We start from the raw sequence: 6172 nt of genomic DNA on the forward strand, positions 1-6172 counted from the left end.
GGTAATATTAATAAATGGGTCTTAAATACATCTAAAACCAAAAGCATTGTATTTGATTCAAAGCCTTCTCTTAGACTTAAACCTCAACTTGAGTTGTGCGTAAAGGGTGTAACCATTGAACATCGGATCCTAGGAGTGACATTGGATGGTCAGTTATCATGGTCAAGTCATATGGCCAAAGTTGTAGTGAAGATGGGGAGAGGTATGTCTGTTATAAAAAAAGACGTTCTGTGTTTTTGACACAAAGATCAACTTTGATTCAGGCTTTGATCTTGTCCAATCTCGATTACTGTCCAGTAATATGGTCAAGTGCTGCAAAGAAAGACCTAGCAAAGTTGCAGCTGCTCAAAACAAAACAGCACACCTTGCCCTTAACTGCACACACAGAACTAACATCAACAGTATGCATAATAGTCTTTCATGGTTGAGGAGAAATGTACTTATCTTATAATCATTGTAGCCCGCTCCTTGCAGTCAATGGCCTTATGGGTGGAATGTTATTCATATTTTTCATAGTTTCATAATTAATTACATATTATCCCCCCAAAACATCTGGTGTTGATGTCAAATGGTTTTGTTATATTTCTCTTCTTCTGTGATGTATCAAGTGTAATATTGGGGTGCAAACTCTGTCGTAGTACAGGTGTCTTCTTTTTGTTAAGCCCATAACCATGTGTGTGAGGTGCATACTTTTGTTTCAAAGTAGATTTGTTTAATCACTCTGTGTGACCCTGATTTAGCCCACTACAGTAAAAGGTTAAGAAACATTTGAGTGTTGAAAATGCCTAACTACTTGTATAATCCAATTGCATACACTTCAAACAGACATGCATACCCCACCAGACATGCCACTATGGGTTTCTTCATGGTACCCAAACCAAAAACAGATTTAATGCATCACTCAGTTATCTATAGTGCCATGCCATCGTGGAATGTTATGCCGCCAGAGGTTACTCAGGAAAAAAGCAAGTTTAGCTTTAAAAAACAGATAAAATCATCTTGTGTCACAGCGCCTCTCCTCTTTCTAAATACCTAATTTAACTGCACTGTATACAGTGCATTTGGAAAGTATTCAGACCCCTTGTCTTTTTCCACATTTTGTTACGTTACAGCCTTATTCTAAAATTGATTAAATAGTTTTTGTTCCTCAGCAATCTACACAATACCCCATAATGACAATGTGAAAACAGGTTTTTGGACATGTTTGCAAATGTATTACAAATAAAAAACAGAAATAGCTTAATTACATAGCTATTCAGACCCTTTGCTACGAGACTCGAAATAAATTGAGCGCAGGTGCATACTGTTTCCATTGATCATCCTTAAGATGTTTCTACAACTTCATTTGAGTCCACCTGTGGTAAATTCAATTGATTGGACATGATTTGGAAAGGCACACACCTGTCTATATAAGGTCCAACAGTTGACAGTGCATGTCAACAAAAGAAACAAGCCAGGAGGTTGAAGGAATTGTCTGAAGTATTGAGGCACAGATCTAGGGAAGGGTACCAAAATGTTTCTGTCACATTGAAGGTCTGCATGTACACAGTGGCCTCAATCATTCTTAAATGGAAAACGTTTGGATCCACCAAGACCCTTCCTAGAACTGGGCATCTGGCCAAATTGAGAAATCGGTGCAGAAGGGCCTCGGTCAGGGAGGTGACCAAGAACCCGATGGTCACTCTGACAGAGCTCCAGAGTTCCTCTGTGGAGATGGGAGAACCTTCCAGAAGGACAACCATCTTTGCAGCACTCCACCGATCAGGCCTTAGTAGTGGCCATACGACAGCCAATCCTCAGTAAAGGGCACATGACAGCCCGCTTGGAGTTTGCCAAAAGACACCTAAAGACTCTCAGACCATGATAAGCAAGGTTCTCTGGTCTGATGAAACCAAGATTGAATTATTTGGCCAGAATGCCAAGCGTCAGAATGCTTCATCCCTACGGTGAAGCATGGTGGTGACGCCATCATGCTGTGGGGATGTTTTACAGCGGCAGAGACTGGGAGACTATTCCAAATACAGGTGTGTCAAGCTTGTAGCGTCATACCCAAGGAGACTCGATGCTGTAATCTCTGCCAAAGGTGCTTCAACAAAGTACTGAGTAAAGGGTCTGAATACTTTTGTAAATGTGATATTTAAGTTTTTTATTTTTAATAAACTAGCAACAATTTCAACAAAAAAAAGTTTGCTTTGTCATTATGGCTTATTGTGTAGATTGATGAGGGAAAAAACGATTTAATACATTTTAGAATAAGGCTGTAACGTAACAAAGTGGAGTCTGAATACTTTCTGAAGGCACTGTGTAAGAACATTAATATGTATACATGAATAGTGTGTAACAAGTATTTTGGATGTCTCTTGGTGTCTTTACACTATATAACTGTCTATTGTTAATTTTGAATTTAATGTAATATCTTGTGGTGTTCTTGCCTATAACTGTTCTGTACTTTGTCATGTATTTGTACATTTTATGTGGACCCCAGGAAGAGTAGCTGCTGCATGTGCAGTAGCTAATTTGGAGCCTAATAAACTAAACTGAACATATTAACCCTCCTGCTGCAATCCAGTTGAATTGGACCGATTTACAAGTTTTCGCTCTAACAATTTGTGTTAATTTAATCTGATTGTTATGTGGTTCCATGACTTTGTCCACACAGGGCATCTGAACACACAAAATACATGATTATGATTTTCATTACATGTTGGTGTGTTTTCTTAACTTTTGTACACCTGTGGTGTTTCCGGTCTCTCTCTCACACACACACACACACACACACACACACACACACACACACACACACACACACACACACACACACACACACACACACACACACACACACACACACACACACACACACACACACACACACACACACACACACACACACACACACACACACACACACACTTACAAACAATCACAACATTGTTTGATATATAGGTAAGGCAATAAATAGGCCATAGTAGCAAAGTAATTACAATTTAGCCGATTAACACTGTGATAGATGAGCAGATGATGATGAACAGATGATGGTGTATAAGTAGTGATACTGGTGTGCAAAAGAGCAGCAAAAAATAAATAAAAACAATATTGGGATGAGGTAGGTAGATTGGGTGGGCTATTTACAGATGGACTATGTACAGCTGCAGCGATCGGTTAGCTGCTCAGATAGCTGATGTATAAGGTTAGTGAGGGAAATGTAAGTCTCCAGCTTCAGCAATTTTTTTTCCAGTCACTGGCAGCAGAGAACTGTCAGGAAAGGCAGCCAAAGGAGGTGCTGGCTTTGGGGATGACCAGTGAGATACACCTGCTGGAGCGCGTGCTACGGGTGGGTGTTGTTATCATGACCAGTGAGCTGAGATAAGGCGGAGCTTTACCTAGCATGGACTTATAGATGACCTGGAGCCAGTGGGTCTGGCGACGAATATATAGCGATGGCTAGCCGACTAGAGCATACAGGCTAGGGCCAGCCGACTAGAACATACAGTGGTGGGTGGTATAAGGCGCTTTGGTAACAAAACGGATGGCACTGTGATAGACTGCATCCAATTTGCTGAGTAGAGTGTTGGAAGCTATTTTGTATATGACATCGCCGAAGTCGAGGATCGATAGGATAGTCAGTTTTACAAGGGTAAGTTTAGCGGCATGAGTGAAGGAGGCTTTGTTGCAAAATAGAAAGCCAATTCTAGTTTTGATTTTGGATTGGAGATGTTTGATATGAGTCTGGAAGGAGAGTTTACAGTCTAGCCAGACACCTAGGTATTTGTAGTTGTCCACATATTCTTGGTCAGAACCATCCAGAGTAGTGATGCTAGTCGGGCGGGCGGGTGCGGGCAGCGAACGGTTGAAAAGCATGCATTTGGTTTTGCTAGCGTTTAAGAGCAGTTGGAGGCCACAGAAGGAGTGTTGTATGGCATTGAAGCTCGTTTGGAGGTTAGTTAACACAATGTCCAAAGAAGTGCCAGATGTATACAGAATGTGTCGTCTGCGTTGAGGTGGATCAGGGAATCACCTGGGAATCACGCAGCAAGAGCGACATCGTTGACATATACAGAGAAAAGAGTCGGCCCGAGAATTCAACCCTGTGGTACCCCCATAGAGACTGCCAGAGGTCCGGACAACAGGCCCTCCGATTTTACACACTGAACTCTGTCAGATAAGTAGTTGGTGAACCAGGCGAGGCAGTCAATTGAGAAACCAAGGCTATTGAGTCTGCCGATAAGAATACGTTGATTGGCAGAGTCGAAAGCCTTGGCCAGGTCGATGAAGGCAGCTGGACAGTACTGTCTTTTATCGATGGATAGTCAAAATAATTAATACATTACGTTTTTTTTACTCAAAAATGAGTTGTATGAGCTCAGGTCAATGTGGCCTACAGGCCATAAATAGCCAATAGAAGTTCAAAACGTGTAATGTTCACAAGAACTTAAGTTGATAAAAAGATCTAACACAACATTAGGTGATATTATATGTATTATTATGGATTTATAATCAGGTATAATGCGGCAGTAATTTTGGACCGGGAACACAGAATGAATTAACATGAATCGAACACAACAGAACGGGTTAAAGAAGTAGGTTACTTAAGACATAAACGATAGGAGGGAGGTTGGTCAGGGAGGATATTTGGGCGTATAAGGCTAAAATCTACAGTAGTAATCCAACCGTTGAATCACATGATCGACAACTTTAGTATTTTAGCTATTTAGCAACTTTGCAAATACATGTTATCATTAACCCCTAACCTTAACCCCCTGGTCTAGCTAACATTAGCCACCTAGCTAACGTGTTAGCTACAGAAAAATGGAATGTGTTATGAAGAAAATCGTGTGGAGGACACGGAAATCGTGCACTGGACACGAATGCATTATGAAGAACATCTTGTGCCTGTCACAAATACGTAATATGTGTCTATTTCACGACAATCTGAGCCAGTGTGTTGCAACCCACATCTCAACCTGCATGCTTCTCCTTTTCATCTTTATCTGACCAAGAACCTCTGTCGGTTCAATGTTGGGTCTCTTATTATAGAGGGATTCTTCTCGCCATGTACAGGCAATACACATTCAATACATATTCATTCAAGTGCATTCTCAGCTGAAACTATAGGTTGTACAATGTCTTTAATGATTCAACAAATGCTATAGACATAGTATCATGCACTGCAGTATGATTATAGCATAAGCTAGTGTAATCAGTGTAATCACTGGCAGGAATGGAGGTAAGTAAGTGCTTAGGTGCACAGGTAAAAGGTACCCCTCCACAACCCACATCTAGGAGTCAGCAGCCAACAGCTACCCGTGATAAGTGAATAATTACGCACCGTGCGGGTGATTTGGGGGTGTTAGATGAATGCAGAGCAGTGAGGCTGAAGAGTAGCATCTGGATTTTGGCATTGTTTATATCTTCAGTGTCAGAATGCCATCTTTTTGTTTATTTTTTATTTTAATTTTTATTTAACCTTCCTTTAACTAGGCAAGTCAGTTAAGAACAAATACTAAATTACAAAACTCGGACGATGCTGGGCTAATTGTGGGAGCCGCCCTGTGGGACTCCCAATCATGGTCGGTTGTGATACAGCCTGGAATCGAACCAGGGTCTGTAGTGGCGCCTCTAGCACTGAGATGCAGTGCCTTAGACGGCAGCGCCACTCGGGAGCCCAATAATTGTTTTATTGTCACCCAACTGATCATAACCTGCTTGGGTTTCCCGACTGTTGGAGTCCGGACAGAGCTGCCCTGGACCCTGGTGAGTAAGCTGTTGGCTAGACACATGCATCCAACACCCGGTCCCCGGACTCTTACTTTAACGTTTTAAATGCACACATTCAGATAGGTTCAGTTAGTTATGCCTAGAACCCTAGACACAGCGAGAGTAGACATTTCAGAAGGCTGGCTAGCTGATTTCGTAACAATAATTCCACATTATCAATGCGTTTGGCCAGTTCCTGGTAAATCAAGGTTAGTTTCTTGCGCACAAAGCAATGTGTCAGAATATAATTCAGTAATGTAAGAGGTATGGTGAGTGACTGACAGTGTTGATCCAGCCGTCCATCAGTAGTGTATAGGCCTCTGACAGAGCCTGCCTAGTTCTGCTGATTGGGGCTTGAGCTCAACAGAGCAGATGAGAAGAATGCACACTGTTAGGACTACGTCAGTTCTTCATC

The sequence above is a fragment of the Oncorhynchus gorbuscha genome, linkage group LG03 (assembly GCF_021184085.1).
Source record: "Oncorhynchus gorbuscha isolate QuinsamMale2020 ecotype Even-year linkage group LG03, OgorEven_v1.0, whole genome shotgun sequence".
NCBI classification, from domain to species: domain Eukaryota; kingdom Metazoa; phylum Chordata; class Actinopteri; order Salmoniformes; family Salmonidae; genus Oncorhynchus; species Oncorhynchus gorbuscha.